The sequence below is a fragment of the Acinonyx jubatus genome, chromosome B3, assembly GCF_027475565.1.
Source record: "Acinonyx jubatus isolate Ajub_Pintada_27869175 chromosome B3, VMU_Ajub_asm_v1.0, whole genome shotgun sequence".
NCBI classification, from domain to species: domain Eukaryota; kingdom Metazoa; phylum Chordata; class Mammalia; order Carnivora; family Felidae; genus Acinonyx; species Acinonyx jubatus.
Window position 1 is genome coordinate 114,074,030 of NC_069386.1, and position 16,274 is coordinate 114,090,303.

The window sequence follows — 16,274 nt, forward strand, 5'->3', positions numbered from 1 at the left end:
TGGTCTGGGACAATTTACTTAAATTCTCTGTTAAGCCTCTTTCTTCAACTGCAAAATGGGGATAAAAAAATCATACCTATTTCCTAAAGTGTTTTTTTTTTTTAAGTTTATTTATTTTGAGGGGAGGAGGGGCAGAGAGAGGGAGAGAAAGAATCTGAAGCAGGCTTTGCACTGTGAGCACAGAGCCTGACGTGGGGCTCGATTCCACAAACTGTGAGATCATAACCTGAGCCAAGATATAGGGTCGGATACTTAACCAACCGAGCCACCCAGGTGCCCCCTTAAAGTGTTTTCTTAAGAGCTTCGCTGAGGTATAATCAATACAAAAAGAACTATACACATTCAATGTGTACAGTTTAAAAAGATTTTTTAATGTTTATTCATTTTTTGAGAGGCAGAGAGAGACAAAGCATGAGCGGGGGAGGAACAGAGACAGAGGGAGACACAGAATCCGAAGCAGGCTCCAGGCTCTGAACTGAGAGCACAGAGCCCAACGGGGGGCTCGAACTCACAAACCGTGAGATCATGACCTGAGCCAAAGTCGGACGCTCCACCAACTGAGCCACCCAGGTGCCCCTCAATGTGTACAGTTTTATGATTTCAGATACATGCAAACATCCGAGGCCTAAGGTGGTTTCAAGGATTAAGTGAGGTGATACATGGGTAGCACTAAAAACAATGCCTGGAACACAATGATCCCTCAATTAAGGCGGAAATGATTACATTACCTCTTTGGGCCCTCAAAAACTTCCTGTCAGTTGGAAAGTCTTTTTAGCCAAGGCTCAAGAGGCTCAGAGAGGCTATTCAATGTGATAATGCGGTAGTAAGGAGCAGAAGCACTGGACCCCCTTCGATTCCCAGGCTTTTTCCCCACTCTGAATTGATTCCTCCAAGATTGTTGGTTCTGTGTTACACAAACCAAACTTTCCCACCACATCTCCTGGTGTCCACCAGCTTTGTCCTTGTGAAAGGACACACGGGGGATGCAGGGGAGTGATGGCAAAATGAACTCACCTTCTCAGGCCCATCAGCCTGTCAGGCCTGTGCCAAGCACTTCTTGGGCATTTTCCGCTTCATCTTCGCCAAAAAACCATACCCTGCGTACTTTCAATAACCCCTTTGTATAAAAAGTGGGCCCCACAACCATTAAGTAACAGGAGCGGTAGCAGTTGGAGCAGAACCCAAGATCTGCCCAGGTTTACCCACAGGAAGCCTTCCATCAGGAGCAGTTTATCTCCGTGCAAAATTCACTGCACTGGAGAGACTCCCTTTTAGGACTCAGAAGGGACTGGGGTGGGGAGGCAGATGGGAGGTGCCCAACGTTGACCCCTGGGGCAGCCCACTCAGCCTTCATCGCTGCTTCTCTTTCTTCCTCCCAAACACAGAGGCTGGGGCCAGGCTGACCACCTCCCCCCTCCACTTCAGAGGCAACGTAGCCTCTCCCTCAGAGAATTCCCAGTTCTGACCCAGTGTGGACCTAATCCCATGCCCTGTTACCATTTCTGATGGGGCACTTGCAGCCCTCTCTCCAGCCCCCCAGCCACCTGCCTAAGGGTTAGGCGTCTGCAGTTACCTCTTGCCTCTTGACACGGAAGTTCCCATGCTCCACTTCTGGGCCTCTGGCATGTTATGAGTAGAAGTTTTCTCTCATGCTGAAATGGAACCATTTCCCCATTCATATGCAGGCTGGATGTGGAAGAATAGAAAACCTCTGAAGAGGACACCGGGGTGGTTCAGTCGGTGTCCCACTTGATCTCACGGTTGGTGAGTTTGAGCCCCGCATCGGGCTCTCTGCTGTCAGCACAAAGCCAGCTTCAGATCCTCTGTCCCCCTCTGTGTGCCCCTCCCCCGCTTGCACTTTCTCAAAAGACAACCTCTGAGGGCTTGGCCTGAGCTTTGGTTTTGACATGAGGAGCCTGGTGTCTTTTTTTCCTCTCCCTTTCTCCATCCTCCCTTCCTTCCAACCTACTTACATTCCTCCCTCTCTCCCCTCCGTCCCCTCTTCCTTCCCTCTTCCCCGGCTCCCTCCCTTCCTCCCTTTAAAGAGAATGGTGCTCTCCCTGCTGGGCTGCAGGTGCGCCAGGGGCAGAATTGCAACAGACAGCTTGAGCAAGCACTGAAGATCTTGCTACTCCTACCTGAAGCAGCCTCCTTGCTAAACTGGGCGAGCTAGGTTCCCAAAGAGCACTTTGCACACTTCAGGTGTCTTTGGTTTAGGGTGTGGATTTGGCTAGGTGTGACTGGTCTGCTCCTAATTTAAGCCACTGGTTGTAAATATAGGTCTTAGTGCCTATTAATAACCCACAGTCAGCACACCTGTCTCCTGTTACTCCAATTACTGCAACCGTGACCCCCTGTCTTCCCTGCCTCCCCCCTGCCCCACAGCTCAACATGCACAGGCTGAGCCATCCGGGTACCTCGTGAGCTGTAGCTGGGCCTGATGTGTGGCCCTTCAGTATATCTCCCTTTCTCTCTTCAGAGCCATGACGCTAAGTCACTAATAGGGGTAGGTGAGAAGGAAAGAGGAAAATAAAATAGTATCAATTTATTCCAATAAATCTTGAAACCCTTAAACTTATAGCCCTGGGCTCCTTCCCATCATTAGCTAGGACAATAGTGGTCCTGGTTCTCAGAGGTCCCAAGGTCTGTGGTTTGGATAAGGAGCCTTTCCACTGGGTAGGATTGCCACAGGTGCTGAATCCACTAACAGCCACGGAAGTTTCTCTTTTTGTCTGTGAAGTCTCCAGCGCCCCCATTCTGTTTGCTCCCTCCTGTCGGCTTCTCTCCTTTTTATAACTTGTTGCCAAAAAAGAACTTGAAACTTGAGGTATAAATAAATAGTTCCACAAGTATTACCTGAAATGGGGATTTGAAACTTAAGAGGAACCAAAAGAAGCATCTTGATAGAGGAAAACAAGAACTCTAGGAGAGGGGCACCTGGGTGGCTCAGCCAGTTGAGTGTCCAGCTCTTGATTTCAGCTCAGGTCATGATCCCAGGGTTGTGGGATCGAGCCTTGCGTCGGGCTCTGCGCTGCGCATGGAGCTTGCTTAAGATCCTCTCTCTTTCTCCCTTTGCCCTTTGCACTTGCCCTCTCTCCCTAAAAATAAAAAAAAATAAAAAAGAACTCTAGGAGAAACTGTCCTGGGTTCTATATCCTTAGTTACCAACTGGCCCTCTCTTGCCCACAGCTTCCTCTTCCATAAAACGGGGATGCCAATCCATACCTACCTTGGTGTAGAGGACGACACCAGATTGTTTCTCAAGATCTCTTCCAGCTCGGGAGAAACAGAGCTTAACAGATGAATGGCTGCTACCAGCAAGCTGGGGAAAAGGAATCCAGAGCCTGTGATTTCCAAGAGCCTTTGTGGTTGGTGCCCCTGAAACCACACTGCCAAGTGTGGCCTGTGCAGCATGAACATGAGGCCCTGACAGTATCTGACAATACTAATATCATCCTCAGGCCCTTTTGTAATTCAATCACCTCATAATTAACCTGTTATAATTCCACTGCTTCCTGTAGACATCGCTTCCTCTGCCTAGAGAATTCCTTTAAGACCTAGCTCCAAAGCTCTGCACACTGGGAACACTTTCCTGACTATCCTAAAGACACACAGGTGGCTTCCTCTCTGGGTCCCGTAGGACTGACCCACACTCAGAGCCGCCAGCACTTTGCACTGCCATCTGCTCCCCATCCTGGATCATCAGGCCTTTGAGAGAAAGGACTTGGCCTCTTCATCTTTGTGGTCACAGTTCTTATATGTCTTCCTTGAAGGGAGAGAGATAATAGCGCTTATATAACTATCTCCCATCTATAAAGAGGTGGGACGATGGACACAAAGGGGTGAAGTGACTTGCCCAGGTCAGTTGGATAATTGGCCTAACAGGAAGATCCAACCCAGTTCGGAGACCATAAAACCCTCGTAGGTATCCCTTACTGCTTCCTGTCATGTAGTAGAAAGCTTCCCAACATGGCACTGTCCTCCTCAGCTTCTTTCTCCTTTTTCTCCCATCAAGTTCAAGTCCAAATGTCAGACAGCTAAGATAGCTGAGTCAAGGGGCACCTGGGTGGCTCAGTCAGGTAAGCGACCGACTCTTGGTTTCCACTCAAAACATGATCTCATAGTTCATGAGATCAAGCCCCACACTGGGCTCTGTGCAGACAGTGCGGAGCCTGCTTGGGATTCTCTCTCTCTCCCCCTCTCTCTCTCCCTCTCTCTCTCTGCCCCTCTCGTGTTCTTTCTCTCTCTTTCAAAATAAAGAAATAAACTTTAAAAATAAAATCAAATAGCGGAGTCAAGTCCCAAGGAAATGATAGTTTTAATAACCTTCCTTCTTTTCTTGTTTGTCTACCTCCTCTGACAAAGACCCTTTCTGGAGAGCTGAGGCTGTTCTGGAGGCCTCTAACGTCAGAGTCTTGGCCCTTTGCCTTAAGGTATGATCTTTCTAAGCTGCTACATGACCCTCTTGCCCAGTTGGCAACCTAGTGTAAGCCACAGCATAACTGGGGGCTCTTGAGGGCTCATCTGCATTATAATACTCTGCACCTCAATTTTCTTATCTGTAAAAATAGACATTCAACTGGGTGAGCATCAATTAGATGCCACCATGTATGGAGCCCAGAGCTAGGCATTACAGATATAGATGCAAAGATAAAGAGAATATGGTCTCTGCCTTCAATAAATATAAAGTCAAGTGGGAAAGGCAAGAATTGAAAAACAGATACCATGGCAGAGTCAAAAAAAGTAGATATGAAAGAAATACTCTTACCTGATTATGCCTATCTCATACAGTTAGGCCAAGAATTAAGTATTCTTCAAGTATTCTTAAAGCGCTCTAGAAATAATAAGCAAATATTACACTATTTGGCTTCTGTACGAGACACCAGTTGGGTTGTCTGCTCACATCCCCCTTCCTTTCCAAGAACTGCTCTCATAGCCAAATTCATCATGTAATGGTACTCCCTCCCCCCCGCCCCCACCTCCACCAAGAATCATTGGCCATCTTGGTTGATTGAGTCAGGGGCAGACCCCTGGCCCAATCTGGGCCACGTAGAGTCAGTCCCTATTCTGGGTTTGGAATGGAAATGAAAGTAACAACGTTTCTGTCACCCTGGGCTTTGAGAGGAAAAGATACAAATCCTGGAGGCATGGAGAGCTATTTACTGGCAAGGTAGACTGAAAATTAAAGAATGCCAAACTTCTGGAAGAGTGGAGCAGAGGCTTAGAGAGGAGGGAAGACAGGGCTGGAGGCTTCCTGATATTCAGGACTAGGTTCATCTCTGACCCTGCCTGCCCGAAATGATACCCCAGCAAGGACCATCTTTTGCTGAAGATAACTCTTCAGCTTTAGTCACTGGGCTTTAGTCACTTGCAATGGAAAGATACATAATTAAGCAGTTTCTAAACGAATTCAACTCAGCTAATGTTGAATAGAAGTCCCCCCTTAGCCTGTGTAAGAGTTGTATCATTCATTTATTCAGTCAGTTAATGAATATTATTGAATGTCAACTATAACAAGCCTCATAATGAGAAGAAAGAGGGGCACCTGGGTGGCTCAGTTGGTTAAATGTCTGACTTCTGATTTCTGCTCAAGTCATGATCTCACAGTTCGTTGAGTTCAAGCCCCACATCAGGCTCTGTGCTGACAATGTGGAGCCTGCTTTGGATTCTCTTTTGTTCCCTCTCTGCCCCTCCCCTGCTCTCTGTCTCTCTCTCTCTCTCTCTCTTTTTCTCTCAAAATAAATAAACTTTAATGAAGGAGAAGGAAGGGGGAGGGAGAGGAGGAGGAGAAGAGGAGGAAGAAGAAAGAGTTGGCTGTATCCTCTATGATATAAACTACCACTGGGTGTCAGCCAGCCCTCAGAGCTCCTGAAATTATCCAGTTGTGCCCTGGGAACATGTAGTGTTGCCTGAACTTGCTGTCACTTGCAGATATCCCTGAGTTTTGAAGCCTTGGACACTATGATGTTTGTCTGCCCCTCCCCTCCCCCTTCTGGTAACATCCACTAGACCCCACTCCTACCACACACATACACACACTTTTGAGGGACTTTCCCACCCCTGTCCATGCTCTTCTGGTGCAGTTGTTAATCACAGGACCCGTCCCTTGATCATAGGGTAGACATAGGACCAAAGCTGGGCAATCAGAATCCCTTCCCGGGAAATCTGAATTTTGAGCTGGGACAAATCCAGAGGGTCATTCACAGTGGTATTCCATAGAAAAGATCCCCAGGTGCCTTGCTGAGCTCAGGAAGCTCACTCCCTGAACTCAATTGTTCAGTGTGTTCCTTTAAAGCTCTAGCCACTCCAGTATCCTTCACTCAGAACATATCTTTTGAACTAAATTAGCCAATCAGTTATTTATAACCAGAGTCTTGGCACATTTCCTTTTAAGATAAAAGCTCATGGATGAGTGAAGAAAAGACAAGGAAAGGGAAGGTGAGAGAGGAACGTTGCATTGTATCCCATACCCAAGGCTACAGCCCAAGCCTACATCCTATTTTTAAGACTGTTTAATGAATCTATATTTACCATGAGGTTTTTTTTTTTTTATTTATGGAAATCTACACATGTCATTTGGCTGAAGGCTCAAGCTTATTTCAGGAAAGCAAGTCTGTCATTTCTCCAAAACCCCTGTTAGCTCCTTCCACACCTGTTTTCCATTCTGCCAAGCCTCCTAGTGCTCATTTCCAAAGCAAAGAATAAGGATCAGGACCCAGATTCCAGAGCAGGTTACCAGTGATGCCTGAAGAAACAGGCCTGTGTTTTTCGTCATAAATGTTCTTTTTTTTTTTAAGTTTGTTTATTTAGTTAATAATCTCCATACCCAATGTGAGGCTTGAATTCACGACCCCCAGATCAAGAGTCGCATGCTCTTTCCACTGAGCAAGCCAGGTGCCCTGTCATAAATGTTCTTCATGGACATTCTGTATTCTCTTCAGTCAACATAGATCCCTCATGAAAATGCATTCCTTATCTCACAAAAGTTGTCTCCCAAAGTAAGACTCATAGAATCCCTAATTGACCATTAACCCAACTCCTTTATTTTATAGACTGGGAAACTCAGAAGCAGGGAAAGTAAATGGCATGCTCCAATAACATGGTGCTAATCAACAGCAGATCTAAGAAAGAACTCAGGTCTTACAGAGTGGTACAGATCCTTTTCACTATTTGATGCCTCCTTCCATGGTACAATTCCTTTTCTTTAAGAATAAGTATTTTCTTGATCTCTCTATATAAATGTTTCATTGGGCAATAAATAATTGACAAAGAATCTGGATACAGAAACCCTGAAGTGTTCGCCTCCACTACTATGTGAGACCTATAAATTATGCAAATTATGTCACTAAGGATACAGAATCCAAACAGCACGATCTGAACACGTCCAACTCTTAATTAAGTATAATGTAAACAAAGTAAGTTACCTGGTATGTATGTATGTATGTATTTTAACTCCTCCAAGTGACTCAATTACACAGTAGACTTAGAACCAAGGACAGAGGCACCTAGGTGGCTCAGTCGGTTAAGCATCTGACTTACTCTCAGGTCATGACCTCATGGCTCATGAGTTCTAGCCCCGCATCAGGCTCTCAGCTGTCAGCGCAGAGCCTGCTTTAGATCCTCTGTCCCCCTCTCTCTCTGCCCCTTCCCTGCTCATTCACTCTCTCTCTCAAAAATAAATAAATAAATAAATAATTTTTAAAGAGAAAGAACTAAGGAAAGAAAACGACAAGCTTGATTTGGCCAGGAGGTGTTTGGGGGGACTGCTCAGAGGTGGTGAGTTCCCCATGACAAGAGGTCAAGCAGGGTCTGGGCAAACGACCGTTGGTCAGGGATAGAGCATCCCGACTATTTCATAAGCAACAGAACCTCCCCAAGGGGTTCTCAAAACAGACCTTGCTGGGCCCCACCGCAGAGTTTCCGATTCAGGAAGTCTGGGAGGGGGCTTGAAGCTTTGCATTTCTAACCGGTACCTGGTTACTGCCAATCCCGCTCATCCAGGACCACGCTTTGAGACCCACTGTGGGGAATGGGAATTCAAAAGTCACCGACATGAGCCACTTCGCTCCATTTAAGCTTCACAAAGCGAGGTCACATTTCTCTTGAATGTCCTATCAGACAGCTTGAGTCCGGTTTTGCCATGTGAGACTGGGGCTACCTTTGGTGATAGCCCTCAATCCTACGCAGGCTTCTCTGCACTCACCTTGAAGTTAGGACATAGCTGCAGATCACCTCAAGTGCCCCTAGTTCTTTAGGATCAGCTGCCAGAGATGCGGTATCAGACTCACGCCTGGGACACGATATCCAATGGGACAAGCTAGGATAGTCTCAAGACAAAGCACCAGTTCTCACTCATTCCGAGTGCCTCAGGAGGGAAAGCCAGAGAACCTGCCATGGCTGCCTATGTGACCACAATTGAAAAGGGACATCTTGCACAGCCCTGTGCCATCCTTGTCTCCACCTGTGAATGCACATAACCAACATTTATTGACCTTTCACCCTGTGTCAAGTATTGTTCGAAGCAAGTTACATGCATCCTCTGCGTAATCCTTGTAAGGATTACCTATAGGTAATATTGGTAGGACTGGGGCTTGAACCTGGAGACTTGAGCTCTGCACCCCACACTCTTCATCAGAGAGAAAATAGTTGTCAGAGTATAAGGGATAGAGGAAGAGGTTGTCTCTTCTCGCACTGGTACACTAGGCCAGAGCTTTAACCTCTGGCTGTTGTCACGGTCTTGCCACACCTCTAAGGGCCCAGCCTCCTGAAGTTTCATCCGTGTGTTTCACACGTACTCACAGTTATTGTTTCCAAAGCTCAGAGTGCCAGGTGACTGGTTCAGGAAAGGTTTCCAGGCTTACACACATTCTGCCCACCACCAGCCTTTCCAACATTACAATCTCAGTGCTGGTGTTGAGCCCAAATTACCATTCCAAATTCCCCTCACTATTGACTTAAGTTGCCCTTTGGGGAGCGTTGGTATCCCTTCCTGCCTGTTGACCTTAGCTGGAACCATCTGAGGAATCAGAAGTGTTGACTAATACTAAACCCCAAAGAAATGTAGTCTTTCATTCAAGTAGGGTCCCTGGCCTCTAATGCATATTTCTCCAACTTTTCCCCAATAGTCATCCACATACAAGAGATTAGACCAAGCCCTAGCTGGGAAGCTCACTCTATTTGCTTCCTTCCTCGAGGACAATGGGTCACCACTGACTTCGTCTTAGGAAGCCAAAAAGCCAACTCAGACTATTCTTGCAAAACAGGGTCTGCCCCAAGGTCCTTTGTTGTACCCATCCTAGACCTGGATTTCAGCAGGTGCCTCTTTTATTTTTGTTTTTTATTTATTTTTAAAAGAAGGAGCAAGTAGGGGAGGGGCAGAGAGGGGGAGAGAATCCTAAGCAGGCTCTGTGCCGAGGGCTCAAACTCACAACCGTGAGATCATGACCTGATCCAAGATCAAGAGTCAGATGCTTAACTAACTGAGCCACACAGGCGCCCTTTAGCAGGTGCCTCTTTTATTTTTATTTGTTTACTTTTTTTTAGTGTTTATTTATTTTTGAGAGAGAAAGAAAGACAGAGCATGAGTGGAGAAGAGGCACAGAGAGACGGAGACAGAATATGAAGCAGGCTCCAGGCTCTGAGCTGTCAGCACAGAGTCTGACACAGGGCTCGAGCCCACGAACCGTGAGATCATGACCTGAGTGTAACGAAGTCAGATGCTTAACCGACTGAGCCACCCAAGTGCCCCAGCAGGTGCCTCTTTTAAAAGGCAGCTTCCCTCTATAATGAAATAATAAAGTTTTTACCTTCCTTGGGCCTTTCTACCCAAGCACTGGCAGTTTAATAGTGTTTTCATTCAACATATATTGAACACCCATTACATGAAGGGCACTGTGCTAGGATTAAGAAGGAGAAATAAGACACAGTCTGTCCTAAATGAGAAGGATAAAAGGCAACATCCATCCCAGGTCTCCTGCCCCAAAGATGACAAAGAAGGACATGGCATGGGGAGAAGGGGAGCGGGGGTAGACGAGGAGGAAGAGGTAGTAATCAGTAGTCTGAAACTGTCTGCTAGTAAAAACAAACAAACAAACAAACAAACAAACCAGAACAGCCTAACATCAAGACTATTTAAGGACAGACTCAACCGAGAAATCGTATTAGCCAAAGCTATCAAAATAGACCCCACTTTCTAAATATGTAGCTAAACTTTTTACTCTCTAACAACTACATATAGAAATGTCCTGCAAGAATAATTTTCTCAACCCTCTGTAATACATAATGATGTTCCTGTTTGAAGAGCAAAACAATTGGGGTGCAGATGGTAGGTGACTTGCCCGCTGTTATGACACAAGACAGTAAAAACACGACACAGTCGTTCTTAGGGGCGTGAGAACTGCCTTAGATTTCACACGGGGCTGGCCCTTAGGTGAGCATTACAGGTATCTTATTACTGTATAGCAAAGCCACCCGAAAACGTAACCACTTACGACAGCCATCTATTTGCTCATGATTCTGCAGCTGGGGCCAGGCTGACCCAGTCTCCCCTGGGGTCACTCACGAGCTTGCAATCTTCTGGTAGGTTGACTGAAGCAGGATGATCTAAGATGACCTCACTTATGGGACTGGAGCCTTGATGCAAGCTGTCAGCTGCTCCTGTCCAGCTGATGTCATTCAGTAGTCTAATGCAAGCTTACATGGCTGCAGGGGTATGCCAGGAGGGCCACCAGGGAGCTGCAAGACCTCTTAGGCCTGCGTTCTGGAACTTGTGCAATGTCACTTTTGCCATATCCCATCAGTTAAAGCAGGTCACAAGACCCACCCAAAGTCAAGGAGCAGGGAAAAGACTCCACCTCCTGATGGCAGGAGCTGCAAAGTATTGTGACCATGCTTTTCACAACGAGAGACGGCTGGGCTTCACTTTTACCAGTCCACGCACACATTCTGGCTCTTATTGTCACTTGTAGGACCTGGCCAGCATCTACCAGCCCCTGCTGCCTATGGGGGGATGGTAGCAAGAAACACTCACATTGGAGCTCGGGAGCTTGGGGACTTAGCTGTAGCCCTTGGATGATACCCAAGCTCCTGAGACATTATCACAAATACATGCTGAAATGATCAGTGAAATTGCAGACTATCAATCATCACGTAGACGTACATGTATTTAGTAATTTTCTTTTCAGATTTCAAAATATGCTTTAGAAGAAAATACTTTGCTCCCCTTGATCGTTGTTTGTCTTTATAAACAGACCTCTTACTATTTGGTGGAGCACAAGAAAATCCTGGCTCAGACAAGGCGGCCAGAGAGTGAAAGGAGAGCCAGAAATAGCTCTCTACAGGATATGTAAGAGGGGTCAGCATGGCTACAAATGAATTAAATCTGCCCAAGTGAGGGCTTATGAAATGTAAATTGTTTTGCAGCTTCGATGAGGTATGGCCGAAATGGTTAGCCACACAGATTTCAAGCAGACAAGATGATACTGAAACCATTATCTATGAACTCATCAGTACTATCAGGGTAATGAACATACAACTCCCTAAATGCTCTTGTGCCACTTTGTAATCCCTCCCTCCTGTTCCTCTCGCCTTTCCTCCTCCCCAGATCATCACTAATCTGCTTTCTGTTACTTTGATAACTTTGCATTTCTAAGGTTTTATACAAATGGGATCACCTTGTATATATCCTCTCTTTTGGTCTGGCTTCTCTCACTCTACATGATGATCTTAAATTTTATCTGTAGTGTTGAGGACATCAATAGTTTATTCCTTTGAGGGCACCGGGGTGGCTCAGTTGGTTGAGTGTCGGACTTATGCTCGGGTCACGATCTTGCAGTTTGCGAGTTCGAGCCCCACATCGGGCTTGCTGCTGTCAGCGCACAGCCTGCTTTGGATCCTCTGTCCCCCTCTCTCTGCCCCTGCCCCACTTGTGTGCTCTCTCTCTCTCTCTCAAAAATAAATAAACATTTTTTTAAAAGTTTATTTCTTTGAATTGCTGAATAGTATACCATTGTATGGATATACCATCACTACTTTATCCATTCTTCTGTTGATAGATATTTGGGTTGTGCTATGTACTGACATGCATCTCCCCCTTCTCCCGATTAATATGTTGAGGCCCTAACCCTCAGTGTGACTGTATTTGGAAATAGATCCTTTAGGAAGTAATCAAGGTAAAATGAAGTCATAAGGGTGGGGCCCTGATTGGATGGGATTAGTGTCCTTAGAAGAAGAAATACCAGAAAGCTTGCTTGCTTTCGCGCTCTCTCTCTCTCTCCAAGCGCCCTCAGAGGAAAAGCCATATGAGGACAAAGTGGCCATCCATAAGCTAGGAAGAGAGCCCTCGCCAGAACCCAAACTCTATCGGAACCTTGATCTTGGACTTTCCAGCCTCCAGAACTGTGAGAAAATGAATTTCTGTTGTTAAAGCCGTGCAGTATTTTGTTGTGGCAGGTGGATTAGACTAATATAGGTGGTTTACAGTTTGGGGCAATTGTAAATGAAGCTGCTGTGAATGTTTGTGTATGTCAGTGTGTGGACATCTGCCTTCATTTCTCTTGGGCAAATGCCCAGAAGGGGAACGTCTGGGTCACATGGTATGTGTACCTTTACTCTTTTAAGAAACTGTCAGCACGGTTTTCCCCAGTGACCATACCATTTTGCATACCCACCAGCAGCGTATGGGACTTCCGATTGCTTTGTTCTTGCCAATACTCAGTGTGTTTAATTGTTTTAATTTTTAAAAATCTAACTTTTTTGACGGCGATTTAATTTGCCATTCTGGAGAATGTGTGGTGTTATCTCACTGCACGTTTAATTGGCAGCCCCCTCATGGCCAATGATGTAGCTCATCTTTTCATGTACTTACTTGCCGTCCTTGTATCTTCTTTAGTGAAGTATCTGTTCAAATCTTTCACCCTCTTAATCATTGACTGAGAGCTAATGAAACACACATTTGAATAAGCATAAGCATAGAACATCAGATTGTGGATCTTACCGACTATCCAGGTTGGCAGTCTGGGAAAGGAGACCAGAACATCCTGGAAGAGCACACGGCATTGAAACTTGGCAGAGGCTGGTGAGAGCTGAGGATCAATTCTGCCAGCTTCCCAGTTGTTTCTAAGTTTGGCCTTGTGACCTTCCTAACAGTTTTCTCACCATTCGCCCCCGGGGCTTCTGAGAACCCCAATTTCATGAAATTTCTGTGGGAGTCTCTTGTCACAGGAGTGCACCATCTGTGACTTTTGCCTCAATAGGTTTGCCAAGATTGTAGGCAGAGACAGAGACACCCACAGAAGTACCTAGATAAGATCTGGTCTGGAGTTGAGAACAAAGTAGTGTCTAAAACACATTCCACTAGAGTGAAGTCCTTGGAAAGGAGGAATGAGGAGAAAGGACCACGGGATGATAGGAACGAGAACAGACGATAATAGTTGGAGCCGTGATCAAGGACACCGTGTTCCGTCATGGCCAACTCCATGCCTGGAAAAGATAAGCGGGGGAGAATCCGGGGAAGAGCAGAGAACATGATTAAAGAATGAAGACTCTGATTTATGAGGCCGACTTCATAGAGCTCACTGAAGCTAGTTCATTTAACGAAATGTAACTGAAGCTAATTTTCCATCAGAGCCTCAAAGGCAATGGAAATGCTCATATAAAAGATTAGGAAAATTGCAAATGTAGGAGTCAGATTGTCTAGCAAACCCATTAAGTAAAATGAAAATAACTTCTGCATTAAGCGGACCAGTTCGTGACCTAAACTTGTCTTCTCTGTGTCCTGACAAGTCCCTCGTTCACATTCTCTAGTTCTCTTCCATCTTTCTCTTTATTCCCTCTCTCTTTGTTTTTTTCTGGGGAAATGTCATAACTGTATACAAAACCCCAGCTCCACAGGTGCTTTTTTTTTTTTTTTAAAGTTTATTTATTTATTTTGGAAGAGAGAGAGAGCATGAGCAGCGTAGGGGCAGAGAGAGAGGAAGAGAGAGAATTGTAAGCAGGCTCCACACTGTCAGTGCAGAGCCAGATGCGGGGGCTCAATCCTATAAACCATGAGACCATGACCTCAGCTGAGATTAAGAGTCAGACACTTAACTGACTGAGCCACCCAGGTGCCCCTGCAAATGCTTATTTCTTCACCTTTAGGGGAATCCACCTGGTTGGCTCCTGTCCATGGGTCCATCTATTCATGGACATATCTGTATTCTTTCGGCTTCATCCAGCTGACCTAGGTTGAGGTTTACCCCCATCCCTTCTCTTATATCTCAATTGCTCTTTGAATCAGGCCTTTCTTCAAGCCAGGAGTTCAAATGACCCTTAATTCCATCATCCTGTTAAAAAGAAATAACAGACCCCAGGGTGCCTGGGTAGCTCAGTTGGTTAAGACTTTGGCTCAGGTCACTATCTCACCATTCCTGAGTTTGAGCCGATCATTGGCCTCTGTGCTGACAGCTCAAAGCCTGGAGCCTGTTTCAGATTCTATGTCTCCCCCTACTCACTGCCCCTCCCCAGCTTGCGCTCTCTCTCTCTCAAAAATAAATAAATAAATAAATAAATAAATAAATAAATAAATAAATAAATTTAAAGAAAGAAAGAAAGAAAGAAACAACAGGTCCCAAATGGAGTCAAAAACCCCACCAAGACTTAATAACTAACCTAACTACAATTTCAGTAATTCCCAGGAATGGAATTTTAACCCAATAAGTCTGAAATTTCCTGATTAGCACTAGTGAGGTCACCTGCATGTTAAGACCCTCTCTTGTTCCCCCAAGGAAAGGTGACCTTGCCTGAAACAATCCTTTCTTTCTTTTTGCTAATAACCTTGTCTTGCCCCATTTCTGCCTATAAAATATTTCCACTTTTTCCCCCCAAGTCTTTATCTAAATTCCAGTTAGTTAACATACCATGTAATATTAGTTTCAGTGTAGAATTTAGTGATTCAGCATTTCCACACAGCACCCAGTGTTCATCAAAGCAAGTGCCCTCCTTAGTACCCATCACCCATGTAACACATCCCCCCGCCCTGCCCCGAATCTTTCCACTTAGTACAGCTACTGGGAGCTCCCTCCTATTTGCTAGATGAGATGCTGTCCGATTCATTAGCTGTTGAATAAAGCCAATTACATCTTTAAATTTACTCAGTTGTATTTTTGTTCTTCAACAGTTCTAACACAGTTGCTTGTAGGATTTTGCTGTGTTGGCATCCAGAGAGCAAAAAAGCAAAAGGATTGATGCCCCCTTGTTAGATGGACACTTGGAGACTGGCAGCTGAGAGCACTAAGAACCAGAGAGGTATGGAGAGATTAGTGGAGCCTCCCATCCCCCACCTTCTAGGAAGGGCAGCACCGGGGCAGGAGGTAGGGGCCCAGGAGAAGCTGAAGGGGAATGGTGACGAGGTCCTTCCTACTCTGTGCCTCTCACCATTCACAACTTCACCTGGCTTGGGAGCTCCAACAGCTTCCCCAGAGCTTTATATTCTTATAAGAGAAGCCACCAGATGTAGGTGACATTGTCCTTGACCTTCTCCAAAAGTTCCCCCGTAGTTAACCTCCTTTCATATATAAGGTGTAATTTATTTTCTTAAAAAATTTTTTTAATGTTTATTTATTTTTAAGAGAGAGAGAGAGTGTGTGTGTGTTGGGGGGGGGGGGTCAGAGAGAGAGGGAGACACAGAATCTGAAGCAGGCTCCAGGCTCTGAGCTGTCAGCCCAGAGCTCAACATGGGGCTTGAACTCACATGACTGGAGCTGAAGTTGGACGCTTAACTGACTGAGCCACCCAGGCACCCCTATGGTGTCATTGGATGTGCAATGCACTAACAATCTCTTCAAGCTTATGTAGCTTTTTAAATGATGAGTCATTGAACATTGAGTGAAATCCATTGACACTGAGAGCCACAGAATAAACGTTTCTACTCCATGTTAATAATGCCAAAGTCTTGTTTCAACTGTTAAAGTCTAAGAGCGTCTATATTAGAAGATAAGGATGTTATTTCACCGTTGTCTTGAGCCAGTAGTGGAAGCCTGATGTAATTTATTCAAATCAAACCAGTTATAGCAATGGGTAGAGAAGGATGTGGGCATTTAGAGCTCTATCCCTGACTGGCTGTGTGACTCCTAAGCCATTTTACTTTGTCAGCTTCAGTTACTTCGTTGAAGAAATTAAAGGATTGTGCCAGAAGATTTCATCAAACCTAACCTGTATTGATTTCCCTGGGCCGCCATCACAAAGCATCATAAAAGTGGGTGGCTAAAACACAGTTCTGGAGGTCAGAAGCCTGA

General features: G+C 45.5%; 1 long non-coding RNA gene across 2 annotated transcripts; it reads left to right on the forward strand.

Annotated features, from left to right (window-relative positions):
* The first annotated feature begins 415 nt into the window (after window positions 1–415).
* LOC106974387 (uncharacterized) lies at window positions 416–12,448 on the forward strand. 2 transcript variants are annotated; one of them, XR_008299501.1, is made up of 6 exons: window positions 416–1,764; window positions 3,190–3,368; window positions 4,366–4,433; window positions 7,053–7,188; window positions 11,422–11,518; window positions 12,279–12,448. It is a non-coding gene; the product is annotated as an uncharacterized LOC106974387 (long non-coding RNA). The 2 variants fall into 2 exon arrangements; XR_003422598.2 differs by lacking the exon at window positions 4,366–4,433 and having other exon boundaries at window positions 417–1,764.
* The last annotated feature ends 3,826 nt before the right edge of the window (window positions 12,449–16,274 follow it).